General features: G+C 45.6%; 1 protein-coding gene across 3 annotated transcripts in view; it reads left to right on the top strand.

Moving 5' to 3' along the window:
- Positions 1-1,753: 1,753 nt before the first annotated feature.
- sulf1 (sulfatase 1) overlaps positions 1,754-22,769 on the top strand; it is a 73,183-nt gene continuing 52,167 nt past the window's right edge. For 2 of the 3 annotated variants that reach the window (XM_020494618.2, XM_020494617.2), the window contains exon 1: positions 1,754-2,005. The gene's annotated coding sequence lies outside the window, so the exon portion shown is untranslated. The remainder of the gene's footprint in view (positions 2,006-22,769) is intronic. The other variant, XM_031836108.1, reaches the window with a different exon arrangement.

Genomic DNA, 22,769 nt, shown 5'->3' with positions numbered 1-22,769 from the left:
GGGTAGGGCTGGTAGGGGAGGGGAGAAGGGGGATAGGTGAGTAGGGCTGGGAGGGGAGAAGAGGGGTAGGGCTGGTAGGGGAGAGGAGAAGGGGGATAGGTGACTAGGGCTGGGAGGGGAGAAGGGGGAGAAGGGGGATAGGTGGGTTGGGCTGGTAAGGAAGGGGAGAAGGGGGAGAGGGTGGTGGCTCGTCAGGGGCTTAGGTGGAATATGGGACTGCCACTGTACGTGAGTGTGAAAGGGTGTGTGTGTGTATCCAAGTATCTTTTGGAATTCTGGGGAGCTATGTGAACAAAAACTGTTCAGTTGACAGTGCATTTTTTGTCAACTGTCACAATAATTTTTCATTCTTTCTCTCAATTTTCAATTAAATTCAATTAAATTCAAGGGCTTTATTGGCATGGGAAACGTGTTAACATTGCCAAAGCAAGTGAGGTAGATAATATATAAAGTGAATATATAAAGTGAAATAAACAATAAAAATTAACAGTAAACATTACACATACAGAAGCTTCAAAACAATAAAGACATTACAAATGTCATATTATATATATACAGTGTTTTAACAATGTACAAATGTTAAAGGACACAAGATAAAATACATAAGCATAAATATGGGTTGTATTTACAATGGTGTGTGTTCTTCACTGGTTGCCCTTTTCTCGTGGCAAGAGGTCACAAATCTTGCTGCTGTGATGGCACACTGTGGAATTTCACCCAGTAGATATGGGAGTTTATCAAAATTGGATTTGTTTTCGAATTCTTTGTGGATCTGTGTAATCTGAGAGAAATATGTCTCTCTAATATGGTCATACATTGGGCAGGAGGTTAGGAAGTGCAGCTCAGTTTCCACCTCATTTTGTGGGCAGTGAGCACATAGCCTGTCTTCTCTTGAGAGCCATGTCTGCCTACGGCGGCCTTTCTCAATAGCAAGGCTATGCTCACTGAGTCTGTACATAGTCAAAGCTTTCCTTAATTTTGGGTCAGTCACAGTGGTCAGGTATTCTGCCACTGTTTACTCTCTGTTTACGGCCAAATAGCATTCTAGTTTGCTCTGTTTTTTTATTAATTCTTTCCAATGTGTCAATGTGTCTCTCTCTCTGCCTCTCTGCCCTGTATCTCTCTCACTCTCTGTCCCTCCCTCTCATTCTACTCTCACTTTCTGTCCCTCCCTGTCCCTCTACTCTCCCTCTGCCCCCCCCTCTCTACTCTCACTCTGCTCCCCCCTCACTCTACTCTCACTTTCTGTCCCTCCCTGTCCCTCTACTCTCCCTCTGCCCCCCCCTCTCTACTCTCACTCTGCTCCCCCTCACTCTACTCTCACTCTCTGTCCCTCCCTGTCACTCTCTGTCCCCCCTCTCACTCTACTCTCCCTCTGCCCCCTCTCACTCTACTCTCACTCTCTGTCTCTCCCTGGCACTCTCTGTCCCCCCCTCTCACTCTACTCTCCCTCTGTCCCCTCCCTGTCTCCCCAACACACAAACACACACTCTCACTCTCACTTTCCCTCTCAGGTTACTGTGGCTAGGGGTTTTCTGTACTTGTGTCTCTCCCATAGTGTGTGTGTGTGTGTGTGTGTGTCTCTCCCCTCTCCCCTCTCCCCTCTACCTCCTCTGTCCTTGTCCCTGCCTCCTGGCAGCAAGGAGCCACCCAGTAAGCCAGCCTACAGAGAGCTGTGATTGGTTAGGGTGGAGTGGGACTGGACTAGAGGAGGCGGTAGGTCTGCTCTGCCTCTCTGCTCAGGGACGTGTCTCAACAGATGGTTGGGGTTAAAGAGTGTTATCACATCGTAGAGAGGATTAGAGCCGAGAGGTTGTCCTCTTCTTCTTCTCCTTCTTCCAGAGGAGCTGAGCTGTGTGGTCCACCTCTCCTCTCCACTTCTCTACCACCAAGACCAGAACTCTGCATGAGAACAAGAAGAGAAGAGGAGACGGGGAGAAAAAAAGAGATCCTTATCCTTCTTTCTCACACTCTCACTCCAGCACTCTGCTCTCTTGCCTTCCAGGTAATGTGAAACGTTTTCTTTGACACTTTCTTTCACCTTCTATTTCCCTTTTTCAGTCTTTTTATGCTTCCAGGTTTCTTTCTGCTGTCAAGAGCTCTGGTTTTCCCAGTAGAGTCTAGAGAGTTTAGAGGTGAGAGAGAGAGTCAAACACCTCTCTTTCTCGGTCTGTTGGCAGTGATTTATGGCAGCATGCAGAGATGTGCTTCTGTTCACTGAGAGACAGAGTTGTTTCACAGTCGCTCTACTCAGCACAAGACTGTGTGTGTGTGTGTGTGTGTGTTTGTGTGTGTCGCAGAACTTCAGAGTTTTCTCTGTGAATGACAGGAATTCCCTCCGTTGCAACATTCCACAGTCCTCAAGGAGTCGAATTTTAGAGAGCTGGAGCAACATTCCATGAATGGAACATTGTTGTTTCATAAATACTGCATGGCTTCCTTCACCATTAATTTGGAGTTTCTGAAACGAAGAAAGCAGTGAGTGCAGTGAAATATGTCAGAGGTGGTTGCGTGTCCATTTGTGACGAGTATGTTTTTATTTTATTTACGCAAATATATCAAGTTTGAATTATTGGGAATTTCATATAAATCTCATCTCATCCACACGTCGTGTTTGATTCCGCAGATTCTTAACCCATGCTAGTGAACATTTTATTTTGGAGTTCGATTTTGGACTTGTTGAACAAACTAAAAAACTCCCCTTGGTTACCGCAACTCACCCACACAATCAGCAACACAGAGTACATTGATAAATCAAACTAAGTGTGTTTGGTTATTTGGCTTACAGTGGCAGTAGAGCCAGACTGACTTAATGAATGTTGCTGTTCGGATCGTCTTCCCAACTGACTACCAAATGGCACCCTATTTCTCTATATAGTGCGCTACTTTTGAACTATGGACCCTTGTCAAAAGCGTTGCACAATATAGGGAATAGGGTGCCATTCGGGACTGTCAGAGAGTGCTCCTGCAGAATGTACGCCTGACTTCAGCCATTTAATTCCATTCAAGTGAAAAGGGAGTCATTGAGAATGGAGTGGGAATGTGATGTATAGTATTTATACCTCTCGCTCGGGACACTGTGTGTGTGTGTGTGTGTGAAGTGTTTGTGACCTGACATTGTGCAGCTGTTTGGTGAAGAGGAACAGAGTTTAGTGAGAGAAAGCTTTTGTGTGGATATGTGTTTACCTTTCTAAGTCAGCCATTGGTCCACTTCCTGATTATCATCAAAGAGTGGGCTAATGCAACCAGCTTTGCATATAGATCCTCCTGTGTGGATTTTCACACCAAGTCTGTTGTATTGATGAGGGGGCTGATGAGCAGATAATATAGAGGGGCTGTGAAAGGTTGCTCGATTAGCACGTCTGCTAAATGACTCAAATGTAAATGTAAAATGGTTTGGCTGTATGAGTAGCAGAGAAATTTGATCCAATTTCTTACTGACCTAGTGACATAACATTTATTGAAAAATCTGCCATAAATCCTCCCACAGTAACTCATTTGGAAGAGGAAGTTTTTTTATTTGACCTTTATTTAACTAGGCAAATCAGTTAAGAACAAATTCTTATTTACAATGACGGCTTACCGGGGAACAGTAAGTTAACTTCCTTGTTCAGGGGCAGAATGACAGATTTTTACCTTGTCAGCTCAGGGATTCGATCTAGCAACTTTTCGGTTACTGGCCCAACACTCTAACCACTAGGCTACCTGTCGCCCCTTTAAAGAAAAGTTAAACGTTTCATACAGCATCTCTTTCAGTGGTATTGGTGGAAGAGAAACTTCACCACCAACTCTAGCTTTAACACGACCGATGTAAAACCTATCAAATCAAATGTATTTATATAGCCCTTCTTACATCAGCTGATATCTGCTGTACAGAAACTCAGCCTAAAACCCCAAACAGCAAGCAATGCAGGTGTAGAAGCACGGTGCCTAGGAAAAACTCCCTAGAAAGGCCAAAACCTAGGAAGAAGAGAGAGGAACCTAGAGAGGAACCAGGCTATGAGGGGTGGCCAGTCCTCTTCTGGTTGTGCTGGGTGGAGATTATAACAGAACATGGCCAAGATGTTCAAATGTTAATAAATTACCAGCATGGTCAAATAATATATAGGTTAGCAGTAAAACCTTGAAATCAGCTCTTGCCTTAACAGGCTAGCACTGGAGTAATATGATCAAATTTTTGTGTTCTAGTCAGGATTCTTGCAGCCGTATTTAGCACTAACTGAAGTTTATTTAGTGCTTTATCCAGGTAGCCGGAAAGTAAAGCATTGCAGTAGTCTAACCTAGAAGTAACAAAAGCATGGACTAACCTTTCTGCATCATTTTTGGACAGAAAGTTTCTGATTTTTGCAATGTTACGTAGATGGAAAAAAAGCTGTCCTTGAAACAGTCTTGATATGTTCGTCAAAAGAGAGATTAGGGTCCAGAGTAACGCCGAGGTCCTTCACAGTTTCATTTCATATGTTCCATAAGTATATATGTAATTCTGTGTAGAGCCTCTGTACATACAGTCCTAGGGTTGTGTGGAAGATCTCTGTATGTACGTAGTTACTGGTATATAAAAGGGAGATTCTCTCTCCTCTGCCCTAGATTAAGTAAATGGAAAGTTTATGCAGTGGCGCAGTTCAAAGCCTCTGCCAATTGGATGCACCAGGAACAATTAGGGTAAAATGTACACGACTGGTTCTGATTTCCGTGCCTGTCCGTCCGTTCCTGCCATGTGCTATCGTGTCGGGGGAGAAGGCTCGATGAGCACTATTGAGAGATTGAGAAGACGGTCGTCGATTTTAGGAAGAGAAGGCTACAGTGAGATTGAGAAGGTACAGCAGATAAATGGTACTGTAGATTGTACTGTATCCAGTGCCAAGTAAGTCCTCCAAAGTGCTCATTTTGACCGGCATCTAATTTGACAAAACAATTGAGATGTACAGTATTTTAACTGTTCTATTTGCCAAATTCAGTGCAACAGTCGTTGTTCTGCTTTTATTTGCCATAGTTTGTGGTGAAGATTATGCTTCGTCTAGATTATACCTAAAGTCTAGATTCTAACTCAATTCTAGTGGTTGATAGTGCCAGCTCTTATAGGGAGACCCTCTTATAAATTGTAGTGAAGTAGTAGTTATGTGGTCACTTGTCATAGCCAAATCATATTCAACACTATTCCCAGGAAAGTTTTCTTTGAGTTTGTGGTGCATATTGTTCTTAAAGTGCTGGTGGAAGGTATTTCCAGCCCGAAGAGCTGTAAGAGGGGAGACCCTTCACACAGGTTAGTGTTAGCGTGTTGGCAGCGACACAAGCAGCTGTTAGGTATAACGTCAGTGGGGTTCCAAGGGGGCAGCGCCGTGCCAAGACAAACATTGTCCCAGTAGCGATCTACCTCTCCTCTGCCTCGTTCGCTGTCGTTTCCGTCTGACTCGGGCTCTCTCTCTCTCTCTCTCTCTCTCTCTCTCTCTCTCTCTCTCTCTCTCTCTCTCTCTTTCTCTCTTTCTCTCTCTCTCTGTGTGTTTGTATTCACGCACTTGGCTTGAGTAGAGAGCGAGAGAGGGAGAAGGAGAGTGAGGGAGAGAAAGGGAGAGCGAGGGAATGAGCGAGCGAGATAGATACAGGCTGACTGAGTCTTTATAACAACACAGAGAAAATCTTAGTCATGCGAGAGGAACAGTGTGTGTGTGTGTGGCGGGGTATGCCAGCATAAAGCCTGCATGGCTGTATGTGTTGACTGACTGGTGGAAAAAATATCTATCGTGTGTTTAAGACCAGACTTTGGAACGTGTGTAAAGCATCTTACCTTCCCAAGTCTCTCATTTATGAAGTCCATATACAAAACATAGGACTATAGTTATTCCCCCCCTTATTTTATGTTTATAGAATGCCCCTTTATCCTCAAACCAGAACCACATTTTCACGGGTATTATGTCAAACAAACGGCTGTTACTATAGTGGACGACGTTTCATAGCTTTCTGACTGGCTGGATACTGTTGTACTTTATAAGACAGGGTAGAGTCGGTGGTCAGACTCTCTGCTAGTGTAACAAACTGCTTGGTGTAACCCTGAACTGTAAACCGTCACGGTCAAAACATATTGATGCCGCGGTAGCTAAGACGGGGAGAGGTCTGTCCGCAATAAAGCGCTGCTCTGCTGTCTTACGGTCCTACAGGCCCTAGTTTTGTCACACCTGGACTACTGCCCAGTCACATGGTCTAGTGCCACAGAGGGACATAGGCAGTTTACAGTTGGCCCAGAACAGAGCAGCATGGCTGGCCCTTAAACGTACATTGAGAGGTAACTTCAATGACATGCATGTCAATCTCTCCTGGCTCAAAGTAGAGGAGAGATTGACTGCATCACTACTTGACTTTGTGAGAGGTATTGACATGTTGAAATCACAGAGCTGTCTGTTGAAGCGACTAGAACACAGCTCGGACACCCATGCATGCCCCACAAGACATGCCACCAGAGGTCACTTCACAGTCCCCAAGTCCAGAACGGACTCTGGAAAACGCATTGTACCACACAGAACCGTGACTCCATTAACTCTATTCCACATCAAGTAACTCATGCAAGCAGTAAAATCAGAGGAAGAAAAAAAACAGACACACACACACACGCACACGCACACGCACACGCACACAGGCACACAGGCGCACGCGCACGCACACGCACGCACACGCGCACGCACACGCACACGCACACGCACACGCACACACGCACACATGCACACATGCACACATGCACACACGCACTAGCACACTCACTCTACACACATGTAGGTATGACAGTATTATAAATGTTGTATTTGAGATATTTAGTGACGTAATAATGTTATGTGAACTGTTTTATTAAATGTTTTGCTTAATGTGTTTGGACCCCAGGAAGAGTAGCTGCTGCCTTGGCAGCTAATGGGAGATCCTTAATAAATACAAATACAAACACAATGTCTCTCTGGGACCAATTGGGAAGGAGAGAGGGAGGGATGGAAAGAGAACAAGCAGAGATGATGACAGAGACTAAAGACAGACCATCTCTGCATGGTTTACATGCGGAGAAGGGTAAAGAGGCAGAAATTGGGATGGAAAGAGAGAGTAGATGGAAGAGATAAAGAGAGCATAAACGACCGTGTGAGTGACACTGTTTAAAAGAGCTGTCTCTTCTCAGCAGGCAGTGTTTTAGGAAGGAAACTCAACCACCCTCCTCATCCCTCTCTCTCTCTCCCTCTTATTTCTCTCTCTCCCTCCCACGTTCTCCTTCTCCCCGCCCCCCTACTCACTCTGTCCTCCCTCTCTCTCCTCTTTCCTGGTTTATCTCTCTATCCAGTCTTGATGACAGTACAGCTCCTCTCTGCAGGCTGATTGCATGGTAGAGACCAGAGAGATTGTCTATCCTCCTCTATCATCCTCTATCAAACTAAATGACCAGTATTTACCAAACAGCAGGCAGTGAGCTCATCTTTACCAGGTTGCATCCCAAATGGCCCCCTATTCCCTAAATAGTGCCCTACTATTGACCATGGCCTATAGGGCTCGGGTAAAAAGTAATGCCCTGTATAAAGAATAGGGTGCCATTTCCCCCGAATAACCTCATATCCTTTGTGTGATCACAGTCTTTAGATCTGTTTCAGAGAGACACTTTCTTTCTCTTTCGGTTGCCTTGTAGTTGGTAGTGTTCTATCAGAGATAGAGAGACTGTGTGTTGTTGGTAGTGTTCTAGCAGAGATAGAAAGACTGTGTTGTTGGTAGTGTTCTAGCAGAGATAGAGATACTGTGTTGTTGGTAGTGTTCTAGCAGAGATAGAAAGACTGTGTGTTGTTGGTAGTGTTCTAGCAGAGATAGAGATACTGTGTGTTGTTGGTAGTGTTCTAGCAGAGATAGAGAGACTGTGTGTTGTTGGTAGTGTTCTAGCAGATATAGAGAGACCGTGTGTTGTTGGTAGTGTTCTAGCAGAGATAGAGATACTGTGTGTTGTTGGTAGTGTTCTAGCAGAGATAGAGAGACTGTGCGTTGTTGGTATTGTTCTAGCAGATATAGAGAGACCGTGTGTTGTTGGTAGTGTTCTAGCAGAGATAGAGAGACCGTGTGTTGTTGGTAGTGTTCTAGCAGAGATTGAGAGACCGTGTGTTGTTGGTAGTGTTCTATCAGAGATAGAAAGACTGTGTGTTGTTGGTAGTGTTCTAGCAGAGATAGAGAGACTGTGTGTTGTTGGTAGTGTTCTAGCAGAGATAGAGAGACTGTGTGTTGTTGGTATTGTTCTAGCAGAGATAGAGAGACCGTGTGTTGTTGGTAGTGTTCTAGCAGAGATAGAGAGACTGTGTGTTGTTGGTATTGTTCTAGCAGATATAGAGAGACTGTGTGTTGTTGGTATTGTTCTAGCAGAGATAGAGAGACTGTGTGTTGTTGGTAGTGTTCTAGCAGAGATAGAGAGACTGTGTGTTGTTGGTAGTGTTCTAGCAGAGATAGAGAGACTGTGTGTTGTTGGTAGTGTTCTAGCAGAGATAGAGAGACTGTGTGTTGTTGGTAGTGTTCTAGCAGAGATAGAGAGACTGTGTGTTGTTGGTAGTGTTCTAGCAGAGATAGAGAGACTGTGTGTTGTTGGTAGTGTTCTAGCAGAGATAGAGAGACTGTGTGTTGTTGGTAGTGTTCTAGCAGAGATAGAGAGACTGTGTGTTGTTGGTAGTGTTCTAGCAGAGATAGAGAGACTGTGTGTTGTTGGTAGTGTTCTAGCAGAGATAGAGAGACTGTGTGTTGTTGGTAGTGTTCTAGCAGAGATAGACTGTGTGTTGTTGGTAGTGTTGTAGTATGAAGCTACAGAGCGAAACTGTCGCCGTAAGGTTTCCTTGGGTTTTTAAGAGCAAGAAATGAATGCACTCACTGGCACGTACACTCTGCAGTGGTCCGTGCTTCTACACCTGCATTGCTTGCTGTTTGGGGTTTTAGGCTGGGTTTCTGTACAGCACTTTGAGATATCAGCTGATGTACAAAAAGGCTATATAAATACATTTGATTTGATTTGGTCTGCTCCGGGTGCTCACAATAGCAGTCTTCCTTTCTGGACCTATAGGTGTCATGGAAGGTAAATGAGAAGGTAATGAGAAGCTAATTGAGACCCTACATCCTCCACCTCTGTGCGTTTTGTTTTAAGTAGTGTCTCTCCTTTCTCGACCTTGATGAGCAGTTGTGAATTTCCGTGTTTTGGACTGTAACCTCGCTCACAAGGTAGAGTGCTGTGCGTTCAGTCAGAACAAAGTTAGAGCCTGTAGTTATGTAGCGAGTTAGTTGAAAGACACATGGGCCCTTTAGTTTGTTGCAGTGAGTGAGAGTGAATGGGAGGGGAGAGCGGGGGAGTCCTTCGTTGTGTTACTGCACGTGGATGCAGCAGGGGCTTATAGCGAGAACAAGAGAGAGGGGAGGGAGGGAGGTGGAGAAAAGGGGGACGTTGAGAGCAAAGAAGCGGGGAGGAGAGAAGAAAGGGGAGGTGTGAACATGGGAGGAGAAGAGGAGGGGGATGAAGAGAGGAGAGAGATGCCTCTTAGGAGGGTTGTGTCAGGGGTGAGTATGTTGTGATCAGAGCATGGGCCTCACGTTATTATACTGTTATTTAGGCGCACATTCACACACACACACACACACACACACACACACACACACACACACACACACACACACACACACACACACACACACACACACACACACACACACACACACAATACATATGCATGCTTATGGACCCACACAACCATCTTTTGAGCAAAGGGCAGGCATGGGAGCAGAATCAGGCAAACATGGTTAACATGTGTGTACACACACGTGTACACACACACTAACCACAACCACTTGCCCTCCCCTCCTACCCACCAGAGGCCTGCAGTGTCCCTGCCTTGTCATCCCTGTTCCCTGGGGAGCAGCAATCTGTTTGGGATTGTCAAGAGAAAAGGGTCCTGCCTGTATCACGTACCACGAGGCAGGCTGTCAGAATGCATCCATCCAATGGAAGTGGGCTGAGGGTTTGGGAGAAGTGGTGGCCCCTGGAGGATCCAAACCTTTCATCCACCGACTATACAGAATGGAGATAATAAGGGAGAAAGGAGAGAGATTGAGGGGGGAAGGAAGGGAAAAGAGGGGGAGGAGAGAGGAAGGGAAGAGGGAGGGATTTGTGATGAACACAGCCCACGGCTCTTTATTATGCTCTCTCTCTCTCTCTCTTCTCTTCTCTTCTCTCTCTCTTCTCTCTCTCTCCTCTCTCTTCTCTCTCTCTCCTCTCTCTCCTCTCTCTCTCTTCTCTCTCTCTCCTCTCTCTCTTCTCTGTCTCTCTCTCTCTCTCTCTCTCTCTGTCTCTGTCTCTCCTTCCTCTTGATGGTTGGACAGCTCTACTAATAAAAGCCAGCATGCATTTGCTTCAGCTCCTCTGCTCCTTTTCTTCCCTCTGCCCCTGGAGCGCACACACATTCAGATGCTGCCAGTGCCCCTCGTGTGTGAGACTGTGTGTGTATATTAGTGTGTTATGTGACCATGTGCGGGCGCATGGCCCCTAGTCTTGTGGTCTGTTTACTAGGGTCTTCATTTTATAGAGTCATTGTGGCCTTTATGGTCTAGGGTCTTATGGTAAAGGGTCTTTATGGTATAGGGTCTTTATGGTATAGGGTCTTTGTGGTCTAGGAGCTTTGTGGTCTAGGATCTTTATGGTATAGGATCTTTATGGTCTAGGATCTTTATGGTCTAGGGTCTTTGGTCTAGGGTCTTTGGTCTAGGGTCTTTGGTCTAGGGTCTTTATGGTCTAGGGTCTTTACAGTATAGATTCTTTATGGTCTAGGGTCTTTACGGTCTAAGGGTCTTTATGGTATAGGGTCTTTATGGTATAGGGTCTTTGTGGTCTAGGAGCTTTGTGGTCTAGGATCTTTATGGTATAGGATCTTTATGGTCTAGGATCTTTATGGTCTAGGGTCTTTGGTCTAGGATCTTTGGTCTAGGGTCTTTATGGTCTAGGGTCTTTATGGTCTAGGGTCTTTACGGTCTAGGGTCTTTATGGTCTAGGGTCTTTATGGTCTAGGGTCTTTATGGTCTAGGGTCTTTGGTCTAGGATCTTTGGTCTAGGGTCTTTATGGTCTAGGGTCTTTATGGTCTAGGGTCTTTATGGTCTAGGGTCTTTGGTCTAGGATCTTTGGTCTAGGGTCTTTATGGTCTAGGGTCTTTATGGTCTAGGGTCTTTATGGTCTAGGGTCTTTGGTCTAGGGTCTTTGGTCTAGGGTCTTTATGGTCTAGGGTCTTTACAGTATAGGGTCTTCATGGTCTAGGGTCTTATGGTCTAGGGTCTTAATGGTCTAGGGTATTATGGTCTAGGGTCTTTAGGGTCTTTATGGTTTAGGGTCTTCATGGTCTAGGGTCTTATGGTCTAGGGTCTTTAGGGTCTTTATGGTTTATGGTCTTTAGGGCCTTTATGGTCTAGGTTCTTTAAGGTCTAGGGTCTTTAGGGTCTTTAAGGTCTAGGTTCTTTAGGGTCTTTATGGTTTAGGGTCTTTAGGGTTCAAGGGTCTTTGGGTCTTTAAGGTCTAGGGTATTTAGGGTCTAGGGTATTTAGGGTCTAGGGTCTTTATGGTCTAAGTTGGATATAATATCTCTGCTGTAAATGTCCTAAACAGTGATAAGCTGAGGACTGAGAACGATTGAGCGATAGAACTCTACGTGGGGGAATATTGTCTTTAAGGAGTGGTTGTCTAAATTACTAGGGGGTTAAGGCTGGCAGGTGCTGGAGTGTGTGCCAGGACAGATAAAAGTAATTGAATTACAAATGACGCTACGCACGCCTCGAAAAGCCACACGCATAGCGCCCAGGGCAATGGAAACGAGAGGAGAACACTTGGGGTACAAATTACAGGTTCAGTACGCCTGAGTTTGACTGACTGACTGTGTGTGTGCATTTCTGACTGACATAAAGTATGTACTCACACACATTCACAGACTTTGTGTGTGTGTGTGTGTGTGTGTGTGTGTGTGTGTGTGTGTGTGTGTGTGTGTGTGTGTGTGTGTGTGTGTGTGTGTGTGTGTGTGTGTGTGTGTGTGTGTGTAGGCCTATGTGTGAGAGACATGGACAGCGGAGTGAAAGGCCTAGCACAGACGCCATGGGGCGAGAACGCACCAAGATATCTTTTACAAGGTATCATGTGTTACTCGGTGGCGGTCATGGTTGTAGATTGTTTATGACAGCCTCGGTCTGGCGAACCTTGTTCTCAGGGTCTCTGTCTCTCTGGGTTTCCTGAGAATACGCCTGCACATGCTCCACATTCTGGCGGTGTAGCGTTTCACGCTACCGTTCCTAGGACACGGGCACTTTAGCCGGGAGCTTGCTGATAGAGCTGCTACCTCTCTGTCTGGAATCTACAACTGTAGCATGAAAGAGCAGTGGACATTTTCATAAATGTGTGTTTTAGTGCACACATGGAATCCAGAGTACATTGAGATGTAAAGTGTAGTTAATACTGCCTGCAGTTCCTTAGTCTATATCAGTTGATGGCATGAATCAAGTTGTATGGTGCAACTGCAGTACCCTAGTTTGTAGTACCCTAGTTTGTAGTACACTAGTTTGTAGTACCCTAGTTTTAGGTCCGCCAGTACCAGAAGACAGTGTTTCCCAACCCTGGTCCTCCAGTACCCCCAACAGCCCAACCCTGATCCTCCAGTACCCCCAACAGCCCAACCCTGGTCCTCCAGTACCCCCAACAGCCCAACCCTGGTCCTCCAGTACCCCCAACAGCCCAACCCTGGTCCTCCAGTACCCCCAACAGCCCAACCCTGGTCCTCCAGTACCCCCAACAGCCCAACCCTGGTCCTCCAGTACCCCCAACAGCCCAACCCTGGTCCTCCAGTACCCCCAACAGCCCAACCCTGGTCCTCCAGTACCCCCAACAGCCCAACCCTGGTCCTCCAGTACCCCAACAGCCCAACCCTGGTCCTCCAGTACCCCCACAGCCCAACCCTGGTCCTCCAGTACCCCAACAGCCCAACCCTGGTCCTCCAGTACCCCCAACAGCCCAACCCTGGTCCTCCAGTACCCCCAACAGCCCAACCCTGGTCCTCCAGTACCCCCAACAGCCCAACCCTGGTCCTCCAGTACCCCCAACAGCCCAACCCTGGTCCTCCAGTACACCCAACAGCCCAACCCTGGTCCTCCAGTACACCCAACAGTACGTATTTCTATTGTAACCCTAGACAAACACACCTGATTCAACTCAATGAGTTGAATAAGCTGTGTTTGTCAAGGGCTACAAGTGAACTGTGTTCTGTTGGGGGTACTGGATGACCAGGGTTGGGAAACACTGCCCTAAGGCATTGCACAGGAGGCATTGGGATGTAGGTTTTGTTTTTGCTACTCTGTTGATTGACACATGGATTTGCTCTGGATTTCCAGCTTGGTCCAAAGGTACTCTGTAGAGAGAATTGGTTTGCGTCCCAAATGGCACCCTGTTTCATATGTAGTGCACTACTTTTGACCAGGTACCATAAGGAATAGGGTGCCGTTTGGGAAGCACACTTGTTGTATCGAACATAGCACTCTGAAATGTCTTATGTTAATCCTGGTGTTTAGATTACACTTGAGATCGGCCCTAACTCCATTCTTGTGGTTGCTGTGGTGTAGCAATTTGTCACACACACGCACGCAGTCCACAAAGTCCACAAACAAGACCCAAATTGCTCTATGCCATGTCAAAACAATTGTCCTGCCCTTTTAAACAGATCTGTAGAACAAGTGGCTCTGTTCTGGAGGAGGAGCATTAATCATTCGAGAAAGACTGTTCACGTCCCAAATGGCACCCTATTCCCTGTATAGTGCTCTACTTTTGACCAAATAGGGAATAGGGTGCCATTATTATTTGGTCATTATAGACTTAGTTTTGTTAACTAGATCAGCAGTTTATTTTCTTACGCCAGTGTCAATGAATAACCTGCTCTAAATAGCAAGCATGACTATCCTCACCGACTACACCACTGAAACACACACACACACACACACACACACACACACACACACACACACACACACACACACACACACACACACACACACACACACACACAGATGAATGACTCAACACCAGGGCCGATCCTTAGTCCAACAACTTGTTCCTTAAAGCTTCTCTTTCTTTCTCTCCTTCTCAGAAAGAAGGCCCCATGTTCATGAGAGGGATTTTAGTCTTAAATCTGTGCCACACTTCTCATGTCAGTGATCAGTGCAGAAACATGCATTCTGGGATTACTGAAGTGGGTAAACTACAGAGGTTTTTATAAAAATACGAAAATGCTAATGACTTAATCAAGGCTGGGCTGAAATGCTAATGTCTCTCTGTCTGTCTCTCTGTGTGCTTGTGTGCCTCTCTTTGTCTCTGTCTCTCTGTGTGTGTGCCCGCCCCTCTCTCTCTCTGTCTCTGTGTGTGCCTCTCTCTCTGTCTCTGTCTCTGTGTGTGTGTGTGCCTCTCTCTGTCTCTGTCTCTGTGTGTGTGTGTGCCTCTCTCTGTCTCTGTCTCTGTCTCTGTGTGTGTGTGTGTGTGCCTCTCTCTTCGTCTCTGTCTCTCTGTGTGTGTGTGTGCCTCTCTCTCTGTCTCTGTGTGTATGTGTGTGTGCCTCTCTCTCTGTCTCTGTGTGTGTGTGTGTGCCTCTCTGTCTCTCTGTGTGTGTGTGTGCCTCTTTCTCTATGTCTGTCTCTGTCTCTCTCTGTCTCTGTCTCTCTGTGTGTGTGTGTGTGCCTCTCTCTCTGTCTCTGTCTCTCTCGGTTTCTGTCTCTGTCTCTCTCTGTGTGTGTGTGCGCCTCTCGCTGTGCCACCATGCTGCTGATTTCATGGGAAAGAAGTATATCTCTTTATTAACAATGACCTCAGTGGAAACCCATTGAAACAATTTGCTCAACTTCTTTTTTGTGGTTTTGGGGAGTCATTTATGCAATATATATTTGAATTGTGGCACACAGAGAGGAGAAAGCCACCCGACACGAGTGAGTTTGACTGGCAGATTTGGTCCATAGACTGTTTTAAATGGGAGAACCAGGGTTATGTCCTAAATGTTACAATATTTCATATGTAGTGCACTACTTTTGACCAGAGGCCATTATGGTTGTGCACTATATAGGGTGCACTGTATGGGGATTAGGATGCCATTTGTTACACACCCATGTGGTTGTCTAGAAAGGCTATATGGATGAAAATAGATACTTAGAGTATATTGTAGAATTATGATCTATACCGTACCAGTCAAAAGTTTGAACACACCTGCTCATTCCAGGGTTATTCTTTATTTTAAAATGTTCTACATTGTAGAATAATAGTGAAGACATCAAAACTCTGAAATAACACATCATGTAGTAACCAAAAAAGTGTTAAACAAATCAAAATATATTTTATATTTGAAATTCTTCAAAGTAGCTACCCTTTGCCTTGATGACAGCTTTGCACATGCTTGGCATTCTCTCAACCAACTTCACCTGGAGTGCTTTTCCAACAGTCTGGAAGGAGTTCTCACATATGCTGTGCACTTGTTGGCTTTTTTCTTTTTACCACAGTCATGTAATGAGCAAACTGTTGTAGTTGCAGCTGCAATCTGTTTGTCCTAATCACTCTGCATGTCCATCAAAGACCACATCTCTGTAATTGCTTTTCCTCGATTTTTCTTCTCTCGCTCTCTCTCTCTCTCTCTCTCTCTCTCTCTCTCTCTCTCGCTCTCTCTCTCTGTCTCTCTCGCTCTCTCTCTCTCTCTCTCTCTCTCTCTCTCTCTCTCTCTCTCTCTCTCTCTGTGTCTCTCTCTCTCTCTCTGTGTCTCTCTCTCTCTCTCTCTCTGTCTCTCTCTCTCTGTCTCTCTCTCTCTCTCTCTCTCTCTCTCTCTCTCTCTCTCTCTCTCTCTCTCTCTCTCTCTCTCTCTCTCTCTCTCTCTCTCTCTCTCTCTCTCTCTCTCTCTCTCTCTCTCTCTCTATCTTCCCTCTCTCTCTCTCTCTCTCTCTCTCTCTCTCTCTCTCTCTCTCTCTCTCTCTCTCTCTCTCTATCTCTCTCTCTCTCTACTCTCTCTCTCGCTCTCTCTCTCGCTCTCTATCTCTCTCTCTCTCTCTCTCTCTCTCTCTCTCTCTACTCTCTCTCTCGCTCTCTCTCTCGCTCTCTGTCTCTCTCTCTCTCTCTCTCTCTCTCTCTCTCTCTCTCTCTCTCTCTCTCTCTCTCTCTCTCGCTCTCTCTCTCTCTCGCTCTCTGTCTCTCTCTCTCTCGCTCTCTCTCTCTCTCTCTCTCTCTCTCTCCTCTCTCTCTCTCTCTCTCTCTCTCTCTCTCTCTCTCTCTCTCTCTCTCTCTCTCTCTCTCTCTCTCTCTCTCTCTGTGTTTTTGTACTTCCTCTATTAATGCTCTCCTGGAACTCTCTCTTTAAACTTTTCAAGAGTATCATCAGGGCCTCCAGATGAGACACCAGGGCCTCCTAATGACTTAGCAGTTTGGGTCTAGTATAGACACCAGGGCCTCCTGATGAGACACCAGGGCCAGTTTTTCCGAAGTCATTTCGCTCATGCATAAGCGGGACATACCGGTGCTGGCTCATGAGCAGATCAAGAACACAGCTGGAATGCCGATTTAAGCCGTTTTACATGTCCTAATAATTCAAAAGATTGCTCCGAAAACCAGGTGTTTTAGTCAGCGTGTTTACTTCAATGTTTGACCTTCCTCCAATTTAAGATAAGCAGAGTAAGGTGTTTACATGACTATTGCCATACTTGACCGACTGCCATAATCAGTTAAATATCATACTATTACTGTGCATGTAAACATTCTCAATGTCTACTGTTCATTTGCAGAGGGCCCGCATCTGAATGGTTCCACTTGTGGCGTGTGGTCCTGGTTGGTTGATTTATTACTAAGTCAAGCAGTTTGTTAGCTATAGTTAGGCTTATATGTTAGTTGCATCTTAGCTAGCTTGTTGTCTAGTAAGGATTGGTATTATTAACAGAGACATACTATGTACAGCGCTTTCAGAGGGAGAAAGTGTGTATCTTTCCACCACACACATACACGTTCCCCCTCACGAACACACAGTACACACACACACAGTACACACACACACACACACACACAGAGTCAACTCCCGACTTTTCCGAAACAGCCGTCCTCTTGTGTGTTTTAATCATTTCCCTCTCAGCGTTCCCAGCAGAGATCCCAACGGACCACCTGGTGGCCGGGCTGCTTCAGCCTTTGATGTCTGTGGGAGCTGGATTAATTGAATGATATATTTATATGGACACATAATTAATGATGAGGGTCTAGCAGCCTGGGGCTAAGGGCTGTAAGGGCACTACAAAGGGGCTCTCTGAGGGTCTCAGGGCGAAGGGTGTAGGGTTTAGGGGTTGAACTCGGGCTACCGGTACGGATTCCGCTTTCACAGAACCAAGGCACTCCTTTAGTTATACAACTAATGTGTTGGTGTTGTTGCAATCCAGATCTCTGTTGATTTATAGTTTTCATAGATCAGTTGTCAGTACTGGGCTTGAATCATATTTGTCCTTACTTTGTGACGGAGGTGTCACTGGGAGTGAGTGTGAGAGTGTGGTAACTAAAGAGGCAGCACTCCTTCAGTCCGTGGGCTGGACAGCAGTGTGGGAGAGAGATCCAGGCTTGACCCGCGCCCTACCCCTCTACCTCCACTACTCCCTTCTGCCCCGGCCTACTCAGGGCACCCTGGGCCCTCCTCACAAAGGTTCTTCTCAGTGTACCAGGCCCCGTGGCATCCGCCCAGCCAAATTCCCCAACAGGATTAGAGCAACATTTGGAACAAACCTCAATATTAAGCTCATGTGGCTCCATAAAAACTCCCCCACCCCCCCCTTGGAAAAACAAGTGGAAGTAATCAAGGCTGGGCTGAAATATGGGAGCGGTATCAGAACCAAATCAGTAGATTCTGTCTCTCCCTCTTCTACACACAGCGATCTCCTCATACATTCTCTCTCATGATTTATTTGTCATCTCGGCACACACACATATTCCTAATCTCTCTCTCTGTCTCTCTCTCTCTACCTCTGAGATTATCCTTCGTTGCTACACAGCCCATAGCTCTCTCTCTCTCTCTCTCTCTCTCTCTCTCTCTCTCTCTCTCTCTCTCTCTCTCTCTCAATAGGTGGTCAGGCCCTCACTGAAGTACAGTACACTCAGAAACCATGGCAACAAAGCTAGCTAGCTAGTGCAGGGATGGCTGGCTGTCTGAATGGTCGACTGGTAGGCTGCTGGGAAGGCCTCTAACCACACAGCGTCCTGTGCCCTGACCGTGCACTGACCTGAGTGGTTATGTGGCTTTGATCGCGGCTAGTTTAGACTAACCTCAGCCACCTGGGCTGGGATGGGCCTCCTGAGCTACACACACACTCACACACACACACACAACACACACATGGGTTACTTGGGGGGTGAGAAAAGGAGAATGAGTGTGTGTGTATCTGTGTGTACATGCTTGTGTGTGTGAAGTCATCCCAAGCCAAGGAGGGAGACGGAAACCTTTACAAGCCCCTGAAGGACAATGGTGGATGGCGGTTAAGGAGTGTTTGGGAAGCCCTCTGATTGGCTGTGCATTCCTTACAGCCACAGGTAACGCACGACCCTCCACACACATACAAACACAGACCGCTAGAGCACTACGTGGCGGACGGATTGCATCTGGCTCAGTCTTCTGTTTGGCAGCACCGTCCTGCGCATTTATTAGTCATTACTGAACAATGGAGGAAATAAAAGAAAGAGGGAAATGGAATGAACATGGAACAAGACACCGATTGATCCTTAAAGATCCTCCTCTTCCCCCTGAAAGTGAACTGTCCCGATCATCAGAACTCCTTATATTCTTCTGGAACCCTCCATCCATTTTGTTCCGTGTCTTGCTGAACATGAAAAGTTATATTGGAGGAGAGGTTCTGAGTGTCAAACCTAAACCAGATGTCACTGGGACCCTGAGGTAAGTCCCTCATTCATGATAGGCCTGCTCGTTAGGGACAAGCCCCCCCCCCCCCCTTCCCTCTCTTTTTGATTCTCACTCTTTCTCCCTCTCTCCCTCCTCTCTCCCTCTCGCTCTGTCCATCTCCAGCCTAGCCAAGATTAGTCCAAATGGGGACTGCAAGAGATCCTAAGAAAAATCAAATCAAATCTCTCCCTCTCGCTCTGTCCATCTCCAGGCTAGCCAAGGCAGAGAGGAAGAGCGCAGATGAGAGGAGAAAGTAGGGCCTGATGGCATAGTTAGAATGCTACGTGCTGCTGGAGTGTGTAATGTATGCTACCATAGCTCTGTCTCACTCCCTATACAGCTGCAAGGCTTTCCTTATAATTCATGGTTAGTAGTGAAGGGAGAGGTTGTTTTATATTGGGGGTGAAAGAATAAGACATTAGTCATGAGAGTAGAGGATTATCATGCTGTCTACCATTAAGCACCCTAAGCGCGGCACCTTATTCTCATAGGGCTCAGGTCAAAAGTAGTACACTAGTAAAGGGAACAGGGTGCCATTTGGGACACTGACTCAGTGTTGATGGCCATTAATCTGAAAATTGCACATTTCTTACTCCATCTGGCAGCTGTGTGCGTGTCAGAGGGACTGACTGGAAACTCCATAGTGCCCTTTTTGTTTTGGTCGACTTTGAACCCCCGTCCCCAGGCCCTTTTCTTCTCCTGGACGGCTGGTCCGTCCCCAATATTCTACTACTGCAGCTGAACCCTTGATGAGTACAGTAAAGGAGTAATGAGTAATTTAAAGGCTCATTAGCGGAGCTAATCCTCCCAAACAATTAGGAAGCAGAAACAGTATGACTCTGCAGTCAGGTTGAGTACCAAATGCCACACTATTCCATATGGGCCCTGGCCAAAAGTAGTGCACTAAATAGGGAATATAGGGTGCTATTTGGGACATCGCCCCTGTGTCTGGCATAAAAGACCTCTTGTTTCCTACAGACGTATAGAACTATGTTCTAGGGGGATGTTTGTGGGGCGAAGATAAATGTTTTTGCCCCTCTTACTAAGTTGAGGGTCTTTGGTCTATAGTTTGCTTTGGTTGGGTTCACTTAAGCTTTCTCAAGAGGTCATTCCTTTTAAATGTGTCAGTTTGGTCTGAAGGAAAAAGGTTAAGAAAAACAATGCTGCTCTTAAGAAAGGAAAAAAAGGAGAGATTCTTGACTTCTGATCAAGAATTCTCATATTTCCTTCACATTTGGAGATGTTCTATCACTTTTCTGAAAGATGCCAAATACCTTCCATATGCAAAGCATTTGAAATGCCAGATAACAGAAGAACACAGTATTCTAGTCAACTATTCCCTCAGGTTGGAACACATCCTGAAGGTTATCATTAAGTGCGTCCCAAATGGAACCCTATTCACATAGGGCTCTGGTCAAAAGTGGTACATTACATAGGGAATAGGGTGGCATTTGGGACGTACAGTGCTTTCAGAAAGTATTCATACCCTTCGACCTTTTTGCATAATTTGATGTGGTACAGCCTGAATTCAAAATGGATTAAATATATATTTTCTCTCACCAGTCTACTCAAATTCTACCAGTAGCCTTGTTTTTTTTTAGGTTATTGTCCTGCTCATGTATTCAGGTGAATTCATCTCTGTTGGAAAGCAGACAGAACCAGGGTTTCCTCTAGGATTTTGCCTGTGCTTAGCCCCATTCCGCTTATTTATTTTGTCCTGAAAAACTCACCTGTCCTTAACAATTATAAGCATTTTCATAACATGATGCAGACACCACTCTGCTTGACAATATGGAGAGGGGTACTCAGTAATGTGTTGTATTAGATTTGCCCCAAACATAACACTTTGTATTCAGGACAGAAAGTGAATTGCAGTATTACTTTAATGCCTTCTTGCAAACAGGTTAGTATTGTAGAGTAACTACAATGCTGTTGATCCATCCTCAGTTTTATCTTATCACAGCCATTAAACTCAAACTCTTTTAAAGTCATTATTGGCCTCATGGTGAAATCCCTGAGTGGCTTCCTGCCTCTCTGGGAAGTGAGTTAGGAAGGACGCCTGTATCTTTCTAGTGACTGGGTGGATTGATACACCATCCAAAGTGTAATTAGTAACTTAGCTTTTTGTATTTTTACCGTTCTACCAATAGGTGCCCTTCTTACATGCTGACCACACCGCTTGCGTCGCTTGTGCGAGCGTTGCAAAATAAATGTACACATGTATGTTATTCAATCATTGGACCCACACTGCTCGCGCGCGTCAGCGACCGTCTGTGTAGCCAGGCGCTAAAATAGAAATCGGTCCAATTTTTGATGCGCTGCAAGTCCGGTCACTCCAGTCTCCTCATTGGTTTTTAGGAGCATATACCCACGTGGGTGATTGAAAGATGAACTGAGGTCCACACTGCAGTCGGTTGTAGTAATGCTGTAAAGTTGGTTGCCAACCTCCATAAAAAGTCCAAAGAAGAAAAAGAAGCCTGAAGAAAGGAGGAGAGATGATGAGAAACGAACTTGGTTGACCCTTTTATCTGTGGATTCATTGTCGGAGTAGAGGACCTTGTGCATTTCAGGAAAAATAACAACTCAATGTTTGTATCCCAGGACAAATGAGCTAGCAACAGCAAGCTAATGTCCCCAAATGAATATAGTTGGATCAGGGTTTGTTTTGATATTTCAACCTGCGTGTTCTGCTTGCTTCTGGTGTGGGCGAACAAAATCAACGTGCACTCGCGTCCGGTTTGGTCAGCATGTTAGAGAGACATTGTAAAACCTTCCTGGTCTTTGTGGTTGAATCTGTTTGAAATTCACTGCTCTACTGGGGGACCTTACAGATACTTGTATGTGTGGGGTACAGAGATGAGGTAGTCATTCAAAGCTCATGTTAAACCTTGTTATTGCATAAAGAGTGAGTCCATCCAACTTATTATGGGACTTGTTGAGCACATTTTTACTCCTGAACTTATGTATGCTTGCCGTAACAAAGGGGTTGAATAATTGACTCAAGACATTTCAGCTTTTCATTATTAATTCATTTATTAACATTTCTAAACATAGGCCAGTGACGACAAAAATCACAATGTAATCCATTTTAAATTCAGGCTGTAACACAACAAAATGTGGAAAAAGTCAAGGGGTGGGAATACTTTGAGATAAGCCTCCATTGTTCCTGGGTCTACAGCAAGGCTACCCCTGCTCTCTCTTTCTCTCATCTCCCATGGTGTCATAGGAATGTCAGGACATCACTACTGTCAGGGGCTGGAATCTGGTTGTCAGAGGTTAAAGTTCAAGGTGTGTGTGTTTAGGGGTCTCGTAGATGAGTGGGCATCATTGCTGGAACTTCACTTGAATATTAGAAATGGCTGAGTGCGTAACATATTTTTCCATTTCCTGTGTCCCAATGAGAACTGAAGTTGACCTTTGTTCTCTGAAGGTAAAAAGTCAGTAGAAAAGTGAACCAAATCAGGTCAAATTAACAGTGAATCATGTTCAATTGAGTTAAAGGGAGAGGAAGGTGACAGATGGAACCCTCCTGTCTGTCCCAAACAGCCCCCTATTCTCTATATATTGCACTACATTTGATCACAGCCCTATGGGGCCTGGTCAAAAGTAGTGCCTTTTATAGGGAATAGGGTGCCATTTGGGACACTGGCTTTGAAGACAGCTGCCTCAGCACAGTGTCAATGTGCTCCCCCGTCCCATGATCAAGTTTTATAGCATTGTATTAGCGCTGTAATTCCAGTTGTAAGGAGAATGTGGCGATTCGGGGCTGTTAGAGTGGCATATCACACAATGACACTCTTTATCTGCCTCTCAGCTTCTTC

This window comes from Oncorhynchus kisutch, linkage group LG11 (assembly GCF_002021735.2).
Source record: "Oncorhynchus kisutch isolate 150728-3 linkage group LG11, Okis_V2, whole genome shotgun sequence".
Lineage (NCBI taxonomy): Eukaryota > Metazoa > Chordata > Actinopteri > Salmoniformes > Salmonidae > Oncorhynchus > Oncorhynchus kisutch.
The sequence above is the reverse complement of the archived record's forward strand: the minus strand, read 5'-3'. Positions and strand labels throughout refer to the sequence as shown.